At 36.6% G+C, this 24,680-nt stretch overlaps 1 protein-coding gene across 6 annotated transcripts in view; it reads right to left on the reverse strand.

Annotated features, from left to right (window-relative positions):
- Positions 1–24,680, reverse strand: part of STRBP (spermatid perinuclear RNA binding protein) — a 113,367-nt gene that overhangs the window by 50,641 nt on the left and 38,046 nt on the right. Inside the window, exon 1 of one of the 6 annotated variants that reach the window (XM_072960095.1) lies at positions 10,355–10,371. The exons of the other annotated variants lie outside the window; for them this stretch is intronic. The gene's annotated coding sequence lies outside the window, so the exon portion shown is untranslated. Of the gene's footprint in view, positions 1–10,354; positions 10,372–24,680 lie in introns of those variants that run through there. 6 annotated transcript variants of the gene reach the window in all.

The raw sequence follows: 24,680 nt of genomic DNA on the forward strand, positions 1-24,680 counted from the left end.
TTTAATTAACCATGAGATTTTCAATAGAAATTGGCATTAGCCAGACCTATATGAAAGGTAGATCACCTGAAAACCTAACACCACTGACTGCAACCAGGAGGCTTTCTCGGTTGATACTGCCAGACTTACAGCACAATACTGGAACAATGTTTCTTCTCTAAACACTTTAGGCTCTGTTCCCCTCCCCCAACCTATATGCACTGTTATGCCAGACTCCTGAACATTCTCTAGATCCTGACTTCATTACCCATGGGAGATTCTCGCCAGAATCCCACTGTATATTTCTTATTTCTGTTCAGAGGCCTAATTGCCATTCTATTACCACTCTGCTCCACCTTTGTGAGATTTTTTTCCCCACTTTAATGAGATTTTATTCCAGATAAGGTAAAAATAAGCTCTTATGAGCACTGATGAAGTCCTTATATAAGCCCAGCTGTAAAACAAACAAATAAGCCAAAAAACTATCGAGACAGAGACCATTAAAATAGAACATAATCTTTACATGGATTATCAGGAGTAATTTATACCCCACAGAATACATAAACTCACAAAGAAACAGCTTTCTCTTCATCTCAGTCTTTTTTTTTAAATTTCCCTTAAATAAGGAAACACCCTTATACTTTTCTCTATAATAATTTCCTATCAGTTGTTCTCTTAAAGAAAGAAATCCTTTTGAATTCTGGCAACCAGTAAAGTCACAGGTGATATTTAACTCTCCCCAATACTGCAAATGAAAAAACAGACCCATGTTTATAGTCAAATGATACTGAGCTGTGACCTACATTCAACACTATTCATATCCTATAACCAACTTCTCTGACTCTGCTTTCAAAATCCACCTGAAATTAGCTAGTGAAGCTTAATTTTTTTTAAATTATGTAACAACTAGTAAATGGAACTTAATTACACATGTCACATCAAGGTAAGGAGGGAACACACACATGCTGCAGTTCATAGGATCCTTTTACACAACAAAGAGACAAACTAAAACATGATTCCACGGTAAGAAATGTCTCTTGTCACTAAAAGTATACCTTTTGTATAAAGATGGTACTATACAATTAAGAATCTTTGTCATTTCCTATTCCCAATCCTACTCCATTCTAGAAGATTCAACCATTCAGTACTTAGCTGAGAATCCAGCAGCCAAAGATTGCTACATGTTCAGCTGAGACCTGAAAACACAGTCCATTAACTTCACTCTGTAAAAAGGTAAAGCCAATAAATCAGCTGTATTAAAAAAGTGGATTAAAAACAGAAAAAGAGGGAACAATGCTAAGTAAAAGCTGATGTGGTAGAGAAATTGTGGATCACCTACAGCACTTTTCAGTCATTTAGCATAGAGAGTAAACAACCTACACATACATTAAGAAGCTCAGGGAACTTCGGGGTATGACAGCATAGTGCAGTAATTCAGAATCATGTCTCAGAATCATATTGTCAGTGCTGTAAAAGGAACTTAGAAATCATCTGGCCCAAATCCACTCACCCCTCAGTTTAAAGTGAACTACCATCAAAGATATTAAAGAAGCCACACAACTAATGAGGGACAAGGCCTGGTCCAGAACCTAAATCATAGCCCAGTGATTTTTCCCTACTTTATCAATCTGACTGAGAAAAAAAGTTAAATTATATTTGGTAGACTGTAAGCAGATAGAAACTGTAACACATTTTTAAAGAGTTTCTCTCTAAAAAACTGTTTACTTAGTGGATAAAATTCTGGTCTTGAAATAAAAAACACTCAACTTTGCCATTTAATAAGCTTTGTGACATCTGAAAGTAATATGACTCAGAAAATCACTTAATTTCCTTGGGTCTCAGTTTATCTATAAAATGAGAAAATATTCCACTACTAATTAATAGCTAATGGTTATGGGACTCAAATTCTGTAGTAGGCACTGTTCTAAAAGCTTTTGATACATTAACTCATTTAATCCTCACAACAATCTTAAATACTATCTCCACTTAACACATAAGGAAGCTGGAGCATTAAAAAATAATATAACCTAATTAAAATCCAAAGCAAAAGTAGACAGTAGAGCCAAGATTCAAACCTAGAATATCTTTCAATATTTTCACTCTAAAGGCACTTACACTTATGTTAAGCTTTACTTACTAAACTAACTTATGGATAAACTTTAGTTATTTCAAAAAATATGTGACTACATGAATTACAGAGGCCATACAGGACAAAGACTTTGGAGTCAGGCCTAGAGTCAAGTACCAGCTTTGCCAACCTTACTTCTCCTAGCCAGAGCTTTCTTACTGGTGTGATGGGGTGAGTATTATTTATTTCAAACTAAATGAGACAGGTTATTAAGAATACCTAAAAATAGCTGCCATACAGTATACACTCAATATATGGCTTCAGGAGGAAAAAACCCTCAAATATCAAATAAAATTTTTTTGTTTATACATCAGATATGCATACACTTCTCCAAAAAACAGAGCTTAGAAAAATATTCGCTATGGTCTATTTATTAATTCAAGAGTAGCTTTATGAAGAGGGTACAGTGTACATGTAGGCATGTGTGAATCACTTTTTTTATTAAGTACTATTTTTTTCAATTAATAGGCATTTTTTTTACACGCGCGTGCGCGCACACACACACACACACAGTTTCCCCTATTATTAACATCTTGAATTAGTGTGGTACATTTCTCACAAGTAATGAACTAACGTTAATACAGTATTAACTATATAGTCCACAGTTAACATAAGGGTTCACTCTTTGTGTTATACATTCTCTGAGTCTTGTCAAATGTATAATGATGTGCATCCACCACGACAGAATCATCCAGAACAGTTTCACTGCCCTAAAAAATTCCAGGCTCCACCTATTCAACCCTCCCTCTTCCAAATGTCACATAGTTGAAATCAAACAGTATGTAGTCCTTTCAGAATGCCTTTTTTCACTTAGCAATATGCACCTAAGATTCTTCTATATCACTTCTTTTTATCACTCAAAAGTATTCCACCGTCTGAATGTATTACAGTTTGTTTATCCATTCACCTGCTGAAGGACATCTTGGTTGCTTGTAAGTTTTGGCAATTACAAATAAAGCTGTTACAAACATTCGTGTGCAAGTTTTTGTCTAGACATAAGTTTTGAACCCTTTTGGGTAAGTACCAAGAGTATGATCACAGGACCATGTGGTAAAACTGTTTAGTTTTGTGAGAAACGTCCAGACTATCTTTCATCCAAAGTGGCTGTACCGTTTTGTATTCCCACCAGGAAAGAATAAGAGTTCCTGTTGCTCTGTATCTTCATCAGCATTTGGTGCTGTCAAAGTTTTGGACTTCAGTCTTTCTAATAGATGTGTACTGGTTTCTCACTATCATTTTTAATCGAAGCTCCTTGATGATGTATGACGTTGAGCATCTTTTCATATGCTTATTGGTAAGGTATCTGTTCAGATCTTCTACTTGTTTTTGAATTGGGTTGTCTGTTTAAAGTCTTCTTTGCGTATTTTGGGTACCAGTCCTTTATCAGATACGTGTTTTGCAAAGATGTTCTTCCCATCTGGTACTTGTCTTTTCACTTTCTTAACGGTGTCTTTCATAAAACATAAGTTTTTAGTTTTAATGAATTCCAACTTATCAACTTCTTCTTTCATGAATTATACTTTTGGTGGTGTTGTATGTCTTTTTTAACTGACCTCTAACGCTGAAAGGCTTTCAGTGTCAGGCTACCCAGCCCACCAAGCTCGATTTTTTAATATATAAATATTAGACCCTCTCCTTGGAAGCAAATCTCAGCACTGAAGAATGACTATGCTTTCTATATTCAAACTATTTAGGAATTTTTCTGAAATGCAACTAGAAGAAAATATTTAAAACTAAGGCAAAAAATTATTTAAATATACTTACCTTCTTGAAAAATTCCAAATACTCTGACATAGAATCCAGGAAATTATTTACTCTCAAAATAATAACTGAACAGGAATCTACAAATTTTGTTAATACTAATAACATATGCAACCTCTCCAGAAGAAGCTATGTAAAAATCAAATATCCAGGCTCTATTTCTCCATTATGAAAGATCACATGTCCACTATATTAAAGATGGGCAAATAAAATTAGAAAAAGATACCCCACTGATACGCCAAAAGGATCATTTTAAAATAAGGAGATATACCAGTAAATACACACTTATTAACTGTCTATTGGTACTGTGCTTGGCATTTTGTATCCGGGGATACAAAAATGAACCAATTTAGATACATTAAGAGAAGAGCAAATACATATAAAGTCAATACTTCCCCCAAATCATGTCAAATAAATTACTTCCCCTACATGGTGGTAGCATTCAGGTCTATACAATACTAATGTGAAAAGATTACCGAATTTCAATATTTTCCTCTAGAAATGTCCTTTTATTTTCTATACAAAAAAGGCACATGGGGAAGGCTAAACTGAAAAACTATAAATTACATATACCTACTCCAAAAATCAGGCTATTCATTGCTGCCCCAAAACACCTACAATGATGGAAAAGCCAATCCCACCACATCATTTGAAGTTTTGCAACACTGAGCTCAGGCCAAATGTCCCTTCTCAATTAACAGTTTAAAAAAGGGTGGTAGGACAGGCTGTAGCCATAACATTAATGGCACTGTGCAAGCCGTCTAAGTCAACTAGAATCTTTCTGAACACTTACTATCAGTGAGTAGAATGGAAAGGATGTTACCAAGTAACCAATCCAAGGAGTTAACAGGAAAACACATCTCGTCATTGAAAGAACCAACACTAGCCCTTCCCCATCCCTGACAGAGCAATCACGTAACAGAACTTATCCGCCAGTAAGACGACTCATTTGGTGAAAGAACCAATAATCCAGTGCATCTCAACAAGCCTTTATTGAGCACCTATGATATGCCAGCCACTGTTCTAAGCCCTTAGGATGCATTAGTGAACAAAAGAGACAAAAATCTCTGCCCTTCTGTTTAAGTCCAGAGCAGGGAAAACAACCAAAAAAACCGTAAATGTAAAATAAGTAAATTAAACAGTATGTGAGAACGTGTGAAGTGCTACGGGAAAGAAAGAGCAGGGGACGGTGGCACAAGGACATGCAGGTACTGCAGGGGCGTGATTTTAAACATAGTCAGTCCTCATTGGGAAGGCTATACCTGAGCAAACCTTGGTGGGTGAGGGAGTGAGCCACACAAAGCTCTAAGGAATGAGCATTCCTGGCAGGAGATGGAGAATATGCTTGGTTAGGTGGAGAACCACCTGTGTCTAGATGGCTGGACTAGGATGGAGAGAAGGGCAGCAACGACTGAGGGTGGGAGTGAGGAACAGATCAGGGCAGAGGCTGGCAAACTTCTTCTTTAAAGGACCAGATAAAAAATACTCTAGGCTTTCAAGCGAATTCAACTCTGCTTCTGAAGTGCAAATACAGCCACAGACAGAATGTGAAAAATGGGTGTGGCTATATGCCAATACAATTTTATTTACAGGCACTGAAATTCCAACTTTCTATAATGTTCATGTCACAAAATAGCAATTTAAAAAAATTTTTTTAACCATTTAAGATGTAAAAACCATTCTTAGCCCACAAGTTATACAAAACCAGGCAGTGGATCAAACATGGTCCATGGGCCACAGTTTGTCAACTCCTAGTACAGGGGGTCCTTCCAGTCACTTTAAGGACTATGGCTTTTACTCTGAGTGAGATGGGGAGCCCTGAGACGGCTTTGTGCCCAGAAGTGACAATTTCTGACTCATGTTTTTAAAAAGTCACTGATTGCTATGTTGAAATACACAGTAGAGAGGGCAAGAGTGGAAGGAAGGAAACCATACTAATGAAGCTTAGTAATCGGAGTATGGATATATTCTGAAGGGAAAGATGACAGGACTTTCTAGTAGAATGATGTGCAGTGGGAGCAAAGTGGAGGCATCATGACTGACTTAAGGTTTCTGGCCTGAGCAACTGAGTTAGGGAAGGTGCAGGAAGAGGAGGTTTTGGGATTGAGATCAGGAATTCAGTTTTGGACATGTTGCGTTTGAGATAATTATTAGATACCCAAGTAGGAAACTGAATATGAACTTATAGTTTAGAAAACAGGTCTGAATTAGGATATAAATTTGGTACTTTTCAGCATATACGTAGTATGGAAAGCCACAAGATCACCAAGGGAGTAGGTGTACCAATGAATGCGAAAAAGGAGAAGAAAGGAGAGGTACAACTACAGTCAGAGAAGTGGCCTGAGAGAGAGGAGGAAAATGAAGACTGTGCTGTTCTGAAAGCCAAGTAAAGAAAACTTACAAATGAGGCAAGCTCTTTAAATTCAAAACAGGAAAAAGGATACAGGGTAAGAATGGAAATCCTGAGTTTTAAGTCCGTGTTTTGCTATTAAGGATGCCTACAATTCAAAGATATGGAAGTCTTATATATACTACTGTGTATAGTTTTGCCATGTTTTACTATTTACAGGAATTTATGTTCTCCTACACTCTTCTATCCCCACTTCAGGCCATCTTTGGGGAAAACTTTACCTTTGAGAACATCAAGCTCCTCTTCAAAACCTTCAATGTCTATTCATTAGCTAAGCAACTGGCATTCCACTCAGATATTGGGTGTGACCAAGGCCATCCCCATAATACAACACTAATGCAATTCTCTCCCTGTCATTTCTCTCACCACTGTAGTTCCAGCCAAAATAGGAATACTGACTCTTCTCCAGAATATCTTGCCAGGTGCTACTGCTAAGCTTTAAGTTAAACCTTTCCCTTACCTGGACTGCAACCTCTGTTCCCCTATGATTTGCCGTTGTTCTAGTCATCAAATGCCCACCTCAAATCCACCCTTCCAGGGAGCCTTACCTAATACTTGGGTTTAATATAATTTCTTCCTTCTTTGAGCCATCCAGTCCTTCTTCAATTTATTTTATGACATTTCTATTACTCAGTTTTAGTTACTTTTATCATAAGCTCCTTAATGAAATTACTTACCTTTATCTCCACAGCACCTAGTAAAATGTCCTGTACTCAGGAAAGGCTCAATAAAAATCTGAATTCAACCATAGACTTATTTTTCCTTAGAAAGTTCCTTAACTGCAGAATCCAAGAAGGCTCCATCTGAATGAAAGGTCATCATCTCTTCCCATATATTTCCAGGGCAGTCATCAACACAGTGACTTACAGGGAATTTCTGACTCATCCTCCACAAGCACAATTTCCACTATTTATTTGACTTATTTCACCCATCTTGGATTAATCCCCTAAACCCTCTTCCATTCCTTCACAGGACTATAGCAGTTAGCTCACTGAGAGATGCTTACTTCTAACTCCTGGCATAATTCTTAGTAATTTCAATAACCACACAGATGACCCTTCTAAAATTCTGGACTCTCCTCTCCTTGTATTCCTTTCCTCCAATGTCCTCATCTCCTTTCCTACCTTAGACGCCCACTCCCCACCAGAGCTCATACCATACTAATCCTACCCCCTTTCACAGCCCCTCACCCTTTGCATGCCCTCACTTTTATCCTTATCCAAGTAAAATTACACAATTCATCATTTACCATCACTTTCACCAGCAATTCCCTTTGTTTTCCTGGCAAAACCCCAATCCCAGATATATCTAACCCTCTTAATTATCCAACACCAGTAACCCTGTAATGTGGCTGGGGTTGAGGGGTGCTGCGGGGGGCGGGGCAGGGAGGAGAATCAAACAATTATGCTAACTGTTTTTTTCTCCCTAAACTCATGATCTAACATCAAAAGGCCAATAATCAATAGTTCTCAAACAGTGGTGGTACTGCAACCCTGGGGGATTTTAAAATGTAAGGTAAAGTTTTTTTGTTGTCACAATGACTAGGCGGGTAATCCTGGTATTTGGTACCCTGGGATGTTAAACATCCTGCAATGTCCAAGGAATCTCATTTGAGAAAAAAAATGTATATATTCATTCACTTCCTGATTTCCTGATGATTGTTTCATATCTTCTTTTATCTCTTCAAACATCTATACCTTCTTTCCATATCCTCACAATCAACTGGTCATCTTCTGCTTTCTATTACACGCAAAATATCAACCTTGCTGTTTCCCATATATTCTTCCTTCCTTCCTGTTATTATGAATAAACTGTCCCTGTTCCCATCTAATGGAAATCTCTCCACTCAAACCCTCTAGATCCCACCCCCTTTGCCACTTCAGTATTACCTCTCCCCTCTCTCTCCTGCGTAACTTTCCTTGACCTCTTGCCTCCCCACAGCCTGGTTCTCTGCCCCTCTTGGGGTACAATTCTTTTGAGTTTATATGTTTTGGGTTTCCATTTCCTCTCCTCTCTTTCTCTCTTAAATTCACCCCAGTCAGCCTCTCACCCTAATGCTCTATTGAAACAGCTCCTGTCAACGTCCCACAGGACTTCTATGGTGTTTAATGTTGTGAACAATTCTCAGTCCTCATCTTAGTTGACCTCTCAGCAATAGGTGGCACAGCTGAACGCTCCCTACTTGAACATTTCACCTCCCTTGGCTCCCAGCCAGTACAATACTCTCAGTTCTCCTTCTCCTTCATAAATTACTTTGCCCTCTCCTTCCTGATCTCCACAGCCCAAATGCTGGAGTGCCTCAGGACTCAGCCCTCACACTGAATCTCTTCACTATCTTACACACACTCCCTTGGCAATATCATCCAGGTCAATGCTTTAAATACCACTTATACACTGAGGATTCCCAAATGTGTATCGCCCCAAGTTTTGGAATCACATTCAAGTACATGATCAACATATCCATCTGGGTGTATAATAAACATCCTTGACTTCATGTGTCCCAAACCAACTCCTGACCTCCCCCCTCAAAAACAGAAAACAAAACCAATCTTTGCCACTTCCAATCTTCCCTCTCTGGAGAGAAGGCAAACTACCCTGTCCTCCACTAACTTGGAGGAGTCATGCCAAAAACTTGGGGGAATCAGCCTTGATACCCTTCTTCCTCTCACACCCACAGCCAACCCACCACCAATCCTTCACCTTTACCTGTTCTCTTGCTTCCCCACCTAGACTTTATTCTCAGGAAAAGCATACAGAGTGTTCCCCTTAAAATGTAAGTCAAGTCATGTCATTCCTCTGCTCAGAACCTTCCAATGGCTCCTGGTCTCACAATGGCCTATAAATCCCCAATAATCTGATTCCCATTAACTTCCTGGTCTCATCCCCCATCACTCCTCTCCTCATGCACTGTGTTCCATCCATGTTGGTACAATGCACACATTATCCCCCTTCAGAGCCCGTTTACACCCAACATCCACACAGCACCTTCTCTTACTTCTTCAAGTGCCAGCTCAAATGTCACTCTATCACGAGCCCATCCCTGATTACCCTACATAAAATATCAACCTCTCCTCCAGCACACCTCTGACCCTGTTCCACTTCTCTCCATAGGATTTACCATCTTTATGCTATCTTTACTTTGTTTACTCTTTGTTCTGTACACGTAGAACAATACCTGGCACAAAGGAGAAACTCAAATGAATTTCTCAAAATATTTTCTCACATAGCATCACATTTAATGCTCATGACAGCCCTGAAAATCAGTGAACAATAGAATGGTATAAATCTCTTTCATAATCTTTTAAAATATGAAAGCACAAACATATACAAAGATGCTAAATGATCACACGCTGGCAGAGCTATCCCTAGAACTTGGGCTGAGTCTCTAGTATCTGTACAGTTCATATCACTATGTCCAAGAGCAAATCAAAGAGCAGGTGTGTATTTAATTCTGCACAGTGGTCTTCAAAACCTCAACCATGAGATCCAGTCCTTTAAATCAATCAAGCATGAAGTACCACCTGAACTGTATGTGCCTTAGGAGCTGTTATTTCTCTCCTTCTCACTAATTGGCTGTGATAGAGGCCATCCGACCATCTTTAGAATTTACAGATCTTGCGACAATTATGATCAAAAGAAAAAAGGGATAATGAATGTGCCAAGAAACAGTATTCTCTGCCCTCTTGTGCCCACTGCAGCATACTCAACTCTGAAGGGTAAACCACCACCTTGGTAAAAAAAAGCTTCAAACATTGTTCCTGGTTCTCAAAAGACTTTTTGCTGTCATTCTACAGAACAGAGCTTCACCAAGAAAGCAAAACAGAATGGACAAGATTATTTCTCTTAATTAGTTAGGTATGCAAAACAACCTCAGTGTCTACAATCTAGTTATAAACAAGCAGTAATGTTAAAAATCACCAATTTTAAAACAAAAAGTCATCATTTTATTTTCACCTTGGCAAAATAAACAATAGGTTTTGAATGCTCCCCCCCCAACAAAAGTGCATAAATTTACCAAGCATTCTGTCAACACAGAAAATTTCTTACATACAATGGTGCTAAAAATGAAGAAATACCTTCAGTAATATAATAATTTTATTTCCAGATTCATGCCAACATTCATTCTCTCTTTCTGGCATCCTCTGCCACAGTTGGAAACTGTGTATCTAGGTCAGAAAAGACAAGCAGCTTTTCAGAACAGCTCAGTATCTTTGGCACAAGTGTTGATATTATAATTCAACCCTTTCACAAACTCCTTTTAAGATACAACCTGTTGTAAATCACAAGATTAGTACTGTACAGACAATAGAGTAGTCTGATATTTATGGAAAAAATACTTAAATACTAGATTTACAAAACTGATGAAAAATATGAGACAGGCAACACAATGTAATCAATGTGAGAGCAATGGATTTAGGGTCAGAAGATTTGCCTTTTAATTCCAGCTCTGCTACACTGAGCTGGCCAATTCTGAGCAAATTTCAACCTCTCTGAGCCTCAACTCCTTCATTTATAAAATAAAAGAGCTAGACTACACCTAGATTACCTTTTAGGTACCATCTGTTTAAACATGATTTTATGATAAATCAGAAATCTACAAGTACATTTTATATGGCACAGCTTAAACATATTCCTTTAAAATATCTGTTTTCACAATGTAATCATATTTTAGATATTGCAGATAAAACTAAAAACCAGATAATTGGGGAAATCTGAATGCTGACTATCTGGTAACATTATGGAATTCTTTTTGGAGGATGATAACTGTATTGTGTGGGTTTCTTTTTGGGGAAGGTGGAAGATATATACTATATAGAGATTAGGGTATATCCAAAAGTATTTACAGATAAAATTAAATGAATCTGGGATCCTCTAAAATAATCTAGTTGAGACGATGAGGGATAGTGAAGTAAGACTGGCTATGTTAAATTAACAATTATTGAAAATTGATGATGAGGTTCTCTATGGTTCACAGGGGTTCTCTTCACTTGTATGTATGAACATTTCCATAAGAAGGTTTTTTAAACCAGAACAAATTTATCAAGAATCTAAACAACCAACTTTCAATTTCCTGGAGCAAAATTTTCATATGTCATATTTTCTTCAGGCACAACATGTCTGCTTTAGAGAATCCATTATATCTCTGCATAAACCAAAGCAGGTGAAATTATATAAGGGTAAAACCATTTTGGGGAAGCAATTCAGTAATAACTGATAGTCAAAGATACAGATATTCTACAAGCAATAATATTATTTCTGGTTACATTATCTAGACAGACTCCAACACATAAAAACAGTAAGACAGGTAACATCAATATTCACTGCAGAACTGTTTATAACTACAAAACACTAGAAATCTAAAGGTCCATCAACAAGAGACATACTTTTTTTAGTATAAAAATGTTCAACGTAATGACAAAGTCAAATGTGAAAAGAAGGAAAAGAACAGGATCAGGGAGGGACACACACAGGGCATCTCTGAGCTACTATTTCTTAGATAATCCAAAGCAATTTGGCAAAACATTAACATGTAAAAAAAAAAAAGCTGTATGTGGTGAGTATACACTTTATTATTATATTCTATGTTGTCCATGTGCCTGAAACTATTTATAATTTCAAAGCATTTTTAAAATTATGTCCACACATGTACAGTATTCAGAAACAAAAGGAACTGTGGTCCTCTTAAACAGAAAACTACTTTAACTTTGGTTTTTGCCTTTGGGGATTAGCAACTTTTTCAATTTAAATTAAATACTGACATTGGATAGAAGATCCAAGAAAGTTCCTCTATCAAGAAAGAGCATAAGGGTGTTTTGGGTTGTTTTTTTTTTTTTTTAATAGTAGAATGAGACATATTCCTACATAGAATTTATCCAGGGGAAAAACCAAAGACTTCCAAAGTATCAGAGAATGTAGGCTAAGGTCACTGTCACTGTTAGAAAGGTCCCAAAGCACTAAAGGAGGTAATACTGTTCAGAAACATTCTAGTTTTAAATAAAAAGTCAAGTAATACTTTTGTTAGGGATTCTATGGAAAGCCAAAGATGTTTCCCAAGTTTCTCTAACCTGATAGAACTTAACCTGCAAGTTCTGTCTTCCCTGCAGATTTTGTCTTAAAGGTTTTGTTACAAGAGGTCTAGATTTGATTACAGGCTTTACTCTAGACAGAAGTCAGAAACATTTTCATTAAACAGCCAAACAGTAAATTTTGTAGCCTTGCCGGGCCTAATGTCTCTGTGGCAACCACTGAACTTTGCACTGTAGGGTGAAAGCAACCAGACAATATGTAAATGAATGGGTGTGGATGTGCTTTGACAAAACTTTACTGACATGACCTGCAGTATCTGCTTTATCTCATGTTCTTTCTAGTGTTTCACCCAGATGCCTGGGATATCCACCAGGTCTCTTAAACCCCTCAGCTGTACAACCTCTAGTAACTGTTCCATCCTCAACCTTAAGGCACCCTTCTAGCCTTTCTCACTCATAGACGGCCCAACCCTTTGTCAAGAATTCACAAGGAATCCTCACACAAACATTTGAGAGCCCCTCCTACACAACTTCCTCTTCTCTAGGATCCTGCCCTGAAGATTCCAGCCACTTTAGCTGTCCCAAATTCTGAGCTCAGCACAGTTAGGCCACCATGGAAACTTCTCAGGCAGAGAGCAGGGGCAGCAATCATGGGGCTCATTTCATGAATTTCAAGATCACAGGCCTGCTGCCCAAAGGCTGAAAGAATTGCCTCATATATTTTGTCCATTTGGGGGTTTTTGTTTTGTTCTGTTTTTTACGGCAAGAAGGCTAGTCCAGAACTAGTTACTCCAACACAGACAGAAGTGGAAGTTGTAGTGAATAAACATTCTAGTTTCTACTATCTATCAAGTCCTCTGCTAGGACATAACTAAATCTGGAGTGTAATCCAAAGGACATTAGGGTGAGAATAACTAGCCATTCATTCATTCATTCATTCATGCACTCATCCATCCAGTACATACCTACTAATAATCTTAATGTATCAGAAGAGTGCAGACTTTATATCTTGGAGCCTCAGTATTAGCCCAGCTTGAAATGAAGTAGGACTATAACCTGCCCTGCCAATCACACAGGCTTTAGGTAAGGATTAAAGTTGAGAAAATGAACATAAAAGCAACTGATAAAGCACTACATGAATGTAAGTTATTTTTGTGATGGCAACAATCATATCCTTATTAATAAAGCACAAGTTCTCCCAACAGCAGAAACAACATGTAAAAGGATGGCTGTGAAAGAGCATGGTGGGTGTGGGTGTGTGTGTATAGGAGTACAGGATGGGTGCTTGTGCACGCATTCTCTGGAGTGGAAGGGATTCCAGAATTCAGATCTGCTAGGAATCAGAGTGCACATAAAGACATGACGGGAGTGTGGGCATCTGCCATACAATGCTGTTGATAAGCACCAGTAGCAGAAGAACATTTAAGTGAAAGCACTTTTTTGAAATTTAAAATCCAGATATAGAAAATATAATTTTTGAAAATGTTTTATTATAGAATGCTTTAATACAAATTTCTTTAGGTTAAGTTTTATTCCAACTATTTTCAAATTCAAGAATAGAAATGATTTCTAATATAAATAATACGTTCGTGTGACATTCTTTTACTATTTGTCTAAATGGGTCTCAAAAATCATAATCATTTTCTCATCAATAGTCATTACACAAAAAAAGAAAGAAAGAAAGAAAAGAAAAGAAATATATAAGAAGGTCCAGAGAAAGGGTGAATCATTCAAGACATACAGGCTGGTGAGGAAAAAGTCTTGCTAGTGGACCAGTGATTCCTACTCAAGTAGGTGAGTTTAAAAGCACAAATGTGAATCCAGCCTTTAACAAAGGCTTATTTTCTTTTGGGGGCTGGGAATGAGCAATGAGTAGTTACACACATCAGTATATAATAAAATGCTTCTCATTCTGCTTTCATTTTCCTAAACTATCTTTATTATCTTCCTTCTCTGTTGTTCTACCACTGCAATCTCAGGCCTTAAAAACATGTCACCCGGATTACTAACAGATATTGGCATATAAAATGAGAAAAAGAAAATAAAATGATTCCTTAAAGACACCAGTGTTGACTACAAAATAAAATATATTTAAGTATATTAAAATCTAGAACTTCTGGTCATCAAAAAACACTCTAAAGAGAGTTGAAACGACAAGCTACAAATTGAAAAGACTTCTGGAATACATAACAGCCAACAAAAATATCAAAAATATAAAAAGATGACTTAAAAGCCAAAAGAAAAGGACAGACAATCCACAAAAAGGAATAAAAAAAAAAACAGAAAAAAGTCATAAGTAAACATTTTATGGGGGGAAAAAAACACCACAAGATCAATAAAAATGAACACCACTTTACACCCCGTCAGCTAAAAAAGTTAATACCAAGTGTTGGAAAGGATATGGATCCATAGGGTCTTTTATAGATTGATGGTAGGAAGAAAATGCTTGGCAGAATTTCCACAAATTGAATAATCCCATACTCTGTCACTCGGGGATTTTACTCCTAAGTATAGACAGTGAGAAACTCATACACGTACAAGAGACAAGACACGAACATTAGGCATGCTCATAGTGTAACTGTTCAAAATAGCAAAAACCTGGAAAACATGCAAAATGACCATTCACAGGAGAATAAATGATGGTACATTAATGCAATGGATTATTATTCAGCAAAGTGAAGGAACTATAGTGTCATGCAACAATATGGATAAATAATAGGAATACAATGTTAGGTTAAAATACTATGCCAAAAAAATTACATATAGAATATCTTTATTGAAAAATTAAAACAAAATTAAAAGATATACTAAGAATCTATGAAGATATGATAAAGCTATATACAAACCAGAAAGCAAGGGAATGATGAATATAGAAGGCATGGGGACAAGGATTGTTGGGGGAACCTATAAAGTCAGATGCAGGTTATTAAGGACTAGCTTCTGTTCTGGTAATGGGTTCATAGGGGCTTATTAATTTTTTAAAATAAAATAAAAATAGACTATACTTGGGCTAATGAGAACATATAATAAACAAGGATTATGTCTAATCCATTATCTAATTCTGTGCACATTATCTAATTTTTTAGGAAAGTTTAGCCTTTGTTAAATTTTTTACTAAACTGAGTTTTGGTCTTCATGATTAGGGTATAATTTTTTATTTAAGTCAAATCCATTCAACTGTAAACAGTTATTAAATTATTCTCCTAATGTGTGGATAACAAAAATATGAATTTCTGACACAGTATCCTAATTTATTACGTCTGTTATTATTTCTAAATCACAAACTATGACTCACATACATGGTATATTCGATACAACAGTATTCATGAAACTGCAATTTAATAAGTCCTCTTAGCTTGCTACATACCAGAAAAGGACTAAAAATTTCCATGATCCATAGAAAATACCTTGCTTTTTACCTAATAAAACTGAAAAATGAAAAAAAAACTTGCTTTTTACAGGATGACTTGTTTCTTATCTAACCCTTAAAATATAGACACCAACTCAAAAGTCTTCTTATTCATAAACGACACTTTCAAGTCAATGTCAGTATTTTTCCTCATCCTTCTATACAAAAAAAGAACAAGTAAAATGCAAAAGAAGCTTCCTTAATGAAGATTTTATGTTATTTGAAAATTTTAAATTAAGGTTTTCATAACTCAACCACTTAATAAACAAACGCATATGTATATATTTAATATTTCAAGAAAAAATAAAAAAACAATTTGTTCTACTTAATTTCTGCATTTTTAAATTTCCAATTAATATGGTATTTACAGAACTATATATTCACCTACCTCTAACAGAGGTTCAAGAGGAAGACAATATACAACTGATAAAACCTCATGAAGAATCAGCTTCATATGTAAAAAGCATCCCTCTAGTCTGAATTTCCAGTGAGAAACAAACTTCAAACTTTTAAAATGATGTATATTATTATTAGCCGAAAAGTTTTAAATTGTCCAACAATCTGAGTAATACTAAGCTGAGAGAGAGAGAGAGAAAGGCAGAAACAGAGAGACAGAGACATACAAAAGGCAAAGACCAAGCAACATGAGTAACAATGTGAAAAACGGATTCAGTTATTTTGTGAAGTGTTACTACTCTCTCGTCAAACACCCCCAGATCTCCTAGGTTTTTCCAAGACTGAGTCCTCAACATCACTATCAAAGATATTACTCTCAAATAAGCAGGACAAGAACATTAAAGGCAATACAGAAATAGGAATATTTCCTACCTGCATTACCATTAGGCAAATAAGACCAATTAGCAAATAAACCTGCATCTTAATGCATATTCCCCTACAAAATTACACAGTAATTCTTATAAAACATTTACACAAAGTATATTCAACATTATAGATAATCTTCTGTGGGTCAGTTCATTTGACAGCTGGAAAAAGACTCATAAATAACTGATCACACAACTATTTAGTAAATGGCAGCAATGAAATGCAAACTCCGGTCTGCTGACTGACTTCTATTCACAGGAAACTAACGAAAAAGAAATAGAATGTAAGTCAGGAGACCAGGGCTGTAATGTTGAAATGGCCCCTAAAGCCATAAAGGCCTTTCCCCTGGTCCTGTGGATTTGGCTTCCTGAAAAATAAAACCTCTTGCCCTGTATGCCTCACTAGGCTACCGTGAGGGTGAGGATCAACTAACAGTTGCGAAGTACTCTGAAAAGCAGAGTGTTACATAAACAAGGGAGATTACTCTTCCAACCTACAGAGAGATCTGAACTCAAGGGACAGCAATACAATACCATGAACTTGTGACTGGTGTTTTTTTTTTTCAGTCTGCAACAAATTCTGCAACTCAAGAAGAATCCTGACTAAATCACAATTATTCAGTGTGTGATTCATAAATGGAAAAATACAACTACTAGGTTCATTTATTAAAACCTGATAGTTTATCAAGACAGGAGAACAGAATAGACTGAATTCTCTCTGCATGAAAGGGCCCCCACCAATCCCTCTCATGGTAACAATGATGCCACAGTAACAACAGCCAGTGCTTGCTGTATGCCAAGCACCTGGCTCAGCAATTTACACACATTACTTCACTTAATCCTCAAAAACCTTCTGTGGGAGACATGATTACATCGATTTTACAGAGGAAACAACCGTCCAAAGGAGTGAAATAACTTATCTGTGATCAAGCAGCAGCTAGTCAGTGGCAAAGCCAGGTCGAACCAGACCACCTGTTTACAGAGCTGGAGCTCTTTGTGACTCACTATGCTATAAAGTATCTGCCAAAGAAAGCCCACCCATCTCAAATGCTACCTCTCCAGAAAGGCTTCCTTCACCCCAACCAAAGTGGAAAACCAGTTCTCCCTTACATGCTTATATACACACAGACATGTATACATACACACACACACACACACACACACACACACACACACACACACGTATATATATAAAAGAACAAGCATGTACCTTATCTGAGTCTTAGGTTCCTCATCCCTGAGGTAACATCTACTTCAAAAAGACTTGTTTCGAAACTAAACAAGAACATTTTTAGTGTTTAACAGAGACATTAAGTTATTTGCCCAAAATCATAGGGTGAGTAACAGAGCCAGATGTGAATTCATGTTTATTTATATTTAATAACCTATGTTACTACGTCAGCTGCCTGATACCAAAGCCCACTGTTCTTTCTACTATCCACACAGATCACCCACTAAGCCTCTCATCTTAATTCTTAAGGCTGACGGTGGGCTAGGGGCCGGAACCATGCCAATCTCATTTGCTATTTAGTCAATAAATACTTACCGTAACCAAATTTTTAAAACTCAATACATACATTGCTGGTACTGATCTAAAATTCCATAAAAGAGAAGGCTCTCAGCTTCCAAGTGAGATCCCAGACTCTTGCCTTTCCAGAGTACAAAGCTAGGTCTACTCCTCACCCCCAATAACAGTGAAAGAAAGAAAAAACTTCTGAAATCTGAAATTTCCCAATTTTCTGCTGGAAATTAGATTCAAGCATGCTTACTCAGTAATCTACTCTCAGAAATAATATACTGAACTCTTGGAATGAAATTTTCAAAATAACATCCTTAACTTCTTAAACCTGCTACTCTCACTATGTCCTTAGCTTAAGCAGCACCTCCCCCAGGAAGACTTCCCTGATCTTAACCTCCACCTCTACATAGTCCTTCTCAACCCTTTGCCAAGCTTAGACTGATTACACTACGCTACATTACACTAGTTTTGCCTTATGTTTCAACCACTTACCAGCTCTGTAACTACACGTTTCTTGAAGGCAGATAACATGTTTTGTTCTCTGCTGTATTCCTAGTCCATACCACAGTACCTGGATAAAGCTCTCAAACAACTGTCAAGTGAATAGACAAATGAATAAATGACTAACGACCCAATTATGGCTCCAATTGGTGCTTCTGGTGGGGCCTATGAACAGCTCCTCGTCATTCTCCATAGCTGCAGCAGAGCTACTCATAACCTGCAACAGACAACTTGCCATAGGGCTAGCTCTCCACCAGATTCTCGGCAAGCAGATGCTAAGACCACAGCTACTCTGCAGACTTTGGTTGCTCAGAAGCAAATTCAAGCTCATTCATTCTAAAGGTGTTTTATTCCCAGATAATACACTTAAGGAAACTGTTCATTTAAATAGCAAACACTGAGGCTGTATCATACACAATTACATGACCAATCTTGTAAAATGATTGCCTTGGCAGTTACGCTTCCATTTTTGATCCCCTATTTTCCACAGACTGTACAAGACACTTTATACTAATCATCTACTTAAATATCTACATCAGCCCTACAAGGTAAACAGCATATGATCAGTCTCCATCTTAAGACTGAGGAACTGAGATTCAGAGGGGTAAGTAACTTGTCCAAAGGCACCACAGGGTAAATTTACAGTCTGAACCCAAATCTGTTAGATGCACCCAAATCTTTGGATCCCTACACTAAAATGCCCTCAAGTAAAAGACATCTGTCTTACCTGCTTCATAAGATACTGTCAATCAACTGAAAATTAAGCTAAGAGGTCAATCATCCAATAACTTAAAATCTAGTGTTAGGTTTTCCATCCAGCATTATATAAAGATACACAATCAACCCCCAAAATAAAAGAATCAAAGCTGTCATAATGAGTAAGAGTTAAACAATCCTAAGTGATACTGTCATGAGAAATTTTAAGTCACTGTTAGAAGGTGGCCTTTTTCAAAAACAGTTATTCAAAATGACAGAGCACAAGGATAAAATGAACATCTGTTAACAGGGTGGTTAAAGGTTAGGGAAGCAGACCAGAAAGAAGAGAGAAAAAAAGTCTCTTATTCCAAAAATAACAGACCATATGCAAAGTTAGTCCCTTTGACAACTTATATGAAATACAAAAAATATGGAAAATAGGGGAAATTTTACAGGAATTCTCTTTTTATAAAAAAAAGTTGTCAAGTAAAAAAGTTCAAATCATTATTAACTAGACCACAGAATATATGAAATATAATCTAAGAAACAGCACCTTGTGTGTAGTTCCCTAGACTTAACCACATTTGCACTGAAAAGCAATTTCTCTAGTGAAATCATTCCGATCTATGCATAGCTACATACTTTAATAAAGTAACTAAAGTTAAACCTCACTTAAAATTAGAATTAACTATGTGTTAGGTTATCATCACTAAAGACATCTGATTTAATGCTTAACTATTCCAACCTTAAAAGAAATATATAAATGGTGTCCATTCTTAAGTTATTTCCCATTCTCCTTTATGAAAATATTTGAAGATGCTGGCATTTTAATACTGCAAATCCACACTGTTTCTATGACACATGTTTGCTTTTCTTCTTCTAAAAGATTAATGAGCCTTCACTTAAATGCATTTCTAGTCTGTCAGTCCTGACGCTTCAAAGGTTTTACAATTTACCTTGGAATAAAATTTTAACAGAGAAGGCAGTTGTCTATTCTTTATACCTGTTGTGGAAGCTTAGTTAGCATCCCCAGGTTGCATACAATTTCCTGAAGAGACCAAATTAAACAGAGCCCAGAGATAATGTTTCTAAATTCAGCAACCAGCACAATTCCTGCATCTTTCCTGTGGCATCTTTATAGCTTCCTACAATACTGTTTCATCATAGATTTAACTAACATTACCTCCTTCCCTCTCTTCTGACTACAGATTCTTAATATAAAATGTGTTCTTCACTCTTATTTTAAATGACAAAAATGGATTACCTGAGAAGTGGATTAGGAATGATATATAACATGTAATCACAAAAACGACGCAATGAGGAAATAACCTAAGTGAATTACATAGCTCATCTATATATCTTAATACAAGTTAATAAAGGTTTTACATTCCCTATACCTAGGTAGAGAGATAAAAAAACATAATTTAGTTAATAATATGAATCCTATACACATTCTATTGGTGACAAGAACTATGATTAACCCCATGCCAGGCACTGGTTATCAACATGCATAATTTCATTTAATAACAGTAATAATAAAATCATACCTAACACTTAAATTGTGCTCACTATGCCTATGTTCCAGACACCGTTCTAAGCACATTGTACACACTACTCTATTTAATCCTCACAACAACTCTATGAGGTAAGTACTATTATCATCTCAAAATCACAGGAAACTGAGGCTTTAAAAAGTTAACTTACTTACTTACAATGTAAGTGAAGCAGTGATAGAATCATAACTGAAATTTAGGTTGGAATATCGAGTCAAGCAAGTTCTTACCCTCTAAGTAATATCATTCACTTACATTTTATCACCCCACCCCTAAACAACACTTCAAGGATTTACTGTGACCTAAGACAGAGAACAGGTATTTACACTTCTCCATACTGAGGAACATCACATAAAACCTTATCTCCAACAACATTTATAAACTTCAGCTAGACCCAAATCAACCTTGCTATCTGCCAAATACATCACCCAGCCCACCATGCCTTTTTTTATGTTATTTACCTCTGCCTAAACAGTCTCTACAATTGCCACTCTCAACAAATTCTGCCCAGAGTGCAGAGTTCCACACCCTTCACAGGACACTCTTTGACACTTCCAGACAATTATAAAATTCTCTTTGCATAAACTCTTTCAGTAATTACTGCAAGCTAGCACCATTTTAGCTATTAATCATATACTATCTCAAATTGCAAGCCAAATGTTTTTGGCATGCTTTTCTCCAAACTATAAACTGAGGATCAGAATTATGTCTCAAAATCTGGTACCCACCTTAATCCCTGGCACAGTATTATACATATAACAGAACTCAATAAATACCATCGAACAGATGAGTATGTACTTTTACTGAGAAGCAATAAGGCAAAGTGGGAAAAGTATAGGTGCTGATGTCCAACAGACCTGGATTTTAATCTACCGTTTGCTGACATTGGCATGTTGTCCTGAGTTTCTATTCCCATCTGTACAAACAAAAATAAAGCCTTTACCTCACAGGGTTGTTATAAAATTTAAATGAGAGGAAAAAGGACAGATTACCTTCAAAGGAGAGACAGACTGACAGCTCTCAATATTTATTAACGGACACCAGAAAATGGAAGAATGGTATCTTCAATGTGCTTAGAGAAAATAATTTCCAATACAGAATTCTATACCCAGAGAATGTATCCTTCAGGAATGAATGCATATAAAGGCACTTTTAGAAAAACAAACACTGAGAGAGTTTGCCACCAGCAGACTTGTACTAAAAGAAATTCTAAAGGCTGTTCAAGCATTAAGAAAATTATCAAAGATACAAAAAGATCAGAGATCCAGACAGGAAAAGAGCAAAGAAAATGATAAATATATGGGTAAATCCAAATGAGTATTAACTGTTACAGCAAAACTGACTTGTGGAGCTTTAATATACAGAATAAAGTATACAACTATAATATAAGCATAAGCATATAACTTCAGATGAGGGTAAAGGAAGTTAAAGGTTATAAGATGTATACATTGCCAGGATAATGGGTAATGCTATCAATAACAGACTCCAATAAGTCAAAGACATATGACTGAATTTCCTAAGAAAACCACCAAAAGAACTGATAAAGACTGTATAACTGAGGTGGGGGGGGGGATTTATTTTTTTAAATACCCCAGTCTACTTTTTTTTTCACGTCAGTGTCTTTTTTTCAGGAGTCCAGGCCAAACGTCTTACAGAATATCCCTACATTATGTTCCTCTGACTATTTCCTCATTTCTGGCAATAATACAACCAGAGGTGATATTATGTAATTCTCACTGCACTAAGTAAGGGAGTAACTGATGTCAGCTCATTGATTCTAAGTTTAATTACTTGGTTAAGGTGGTGAATGCCATATTGTAAGATTATTTTCCCTTCTTATCCAAAGAAGACTCCCCCTCTCCCCATCCCCTTTGTGGTATAAGCTGTCAGAAGCAAGATTCGAGCTACTTCATAAATGTTCTATTCTGATTTCTGAGACAAAAAGAACAAAAGTGCTAGAGTAGAAGAACAACAATAAAGCAGAAGAGAAGGTGAACAAGTCACTCTGGAGATTAGAATCATTCAAAATTCCACATGGGCTCACATTGGCAGAAGCTGCATTTCCTCTCTGTCATAAATTATACTCCACAATATACATTTTAAAAGTTCTGAATCTTGGATTACCACAGAATAAAATATGCAGAGAATAAGAAAAAAATCTACTTACATTTTTATATTAGTTCTACTCTTTATAAGAAAGATTTGAGCTCCTGTTAGGAAGAAATTACGCACTCAGGGGATAAAGCTACCAGATAAACAACACCCCATGCCTTGTCTAATCTGTGGCCAGTCATGAGCCCAGATCTTTTATTGTAATGTTTCCTAAGAGTTAGGTACACCTTCAAAGAAAAACACAATTCTTCATTCACAGAATCAAATAGCTTTCATTAACTCACTCCCAGTTCAGGAACTAAAAGGGCTATTACCTACAGAATCCAATCAGATTCTACCTGACTTAATTCCACCCTGTCACCACAGTTTCCAATACACCAGTCATTTCTAATTCCAATCAGATCACTGAATTCTCTCCCCCTAAAATGCCAAGATTATTTCAGCCTACAGACATGTTTTTATTCATTTTTTTAATGCAACTTTCACTGAGCATTTACTATGTATACCCTATATTCTGTACTTAATACTAAGACAGAGATAAGTAAAACATGGAATCTCATATCAAAGAGTTAATAATAGAGAGATGCAAGCGACTGATTAGGTACAATCAAATATTATAACTGGAGTAAAAAGTTTGACTGAAAGGACAATATGTCAAAAAGATCAATGCACCCAACTGGAACTCACATGCACTGCTAACTGGAGTACAGAGTAGGAAAACTACTTTAGAAAACTTTCTGGCATTCTCTCCTAAAGCTGAACATATACAGAATCCATGATCCATTAATTCCGCTCCATGTTATACACCCACAGAAAAGCGCTCATACGTAAACCAAAAGACATGTGCAAGAATGTTCACAGCAGCAAATTTCTGGGGTATAGCACAGGGAATTATGTTCAATATCTTGTAATTACCTTTAATGAAAAAGAATATGAAAATGAATATATGTATGTATATGCATGACTGGGACACTGTGCTGTAATTGTAATCGACAGATTGTAACTGACTATACTTTAAAAACAAACAAACAAGAAAACAGAAAGGTCAGCTCCAATGTCAGGGCCATGATAGTGAAGGAAACACTGTGAGACTACTGTTCCAAACTGAAGGAGATTAAGGGATAAGATTCTTGGCTAAAGAAAGGCATGATTGGGGCCATCAGTAAAACTTAAATGTGGCCTGAGGCTTAGAAGATGGTAATGCGTAAATGTTAACCTTCTGATTTTGACAACTGTATTGTGGCTCTGTAAGAAAACACATTTGTTGAGGAATTATATGCACCTGACTAGGAGGAATGGGGCATCAGGTCAACAATTTATTCTCAATTAGTTCAGAGGGAAAAAAAACTTTTTTAATTGTACTTTCAACTTTTCCATAAGTTTAAGATGATTGCAAAATTGTAAAATAAATTTCTAAAACTCAGTGCAAAAAATATTCATGGAATGAATAAATTCTACCCTGTATGGATACAAAAATAATAATAATAATAATGTTCACAGCAGCATTTACTTGAATTAGTCACAAACTGGAAATAACCCATATGTCCTTCAACAGTAAGGAGTGTTCTATTTATACAATGGGCCAACGTGAAATGAACTTCTGCCATGCACAAGAGCAGGGATGAAGCTCACAAATACTCAAAGAAATCACACATACAAAACATAACATACAGCTTTGATCACATAAAGTCAGAAAACAGGCAAAACTAGTCAAAGTTAGGACAGTGGTTACGTGGTGGAGGAGGGGAGTGAGCAGTTTCCACGA

This window comes from Vicugna pacos, chromosome 4, assembly GCF_048564905.1.
Source record: "Vicugna pacos chromosome 4, VicPac4, whole genome shotgun sequence".
Lineage (NCBI taxonomy): Eukaryota > Metazoa > Chordata > Mammalia > Artiodactyla > Camelidae > Vicugna > Vicugna pacos.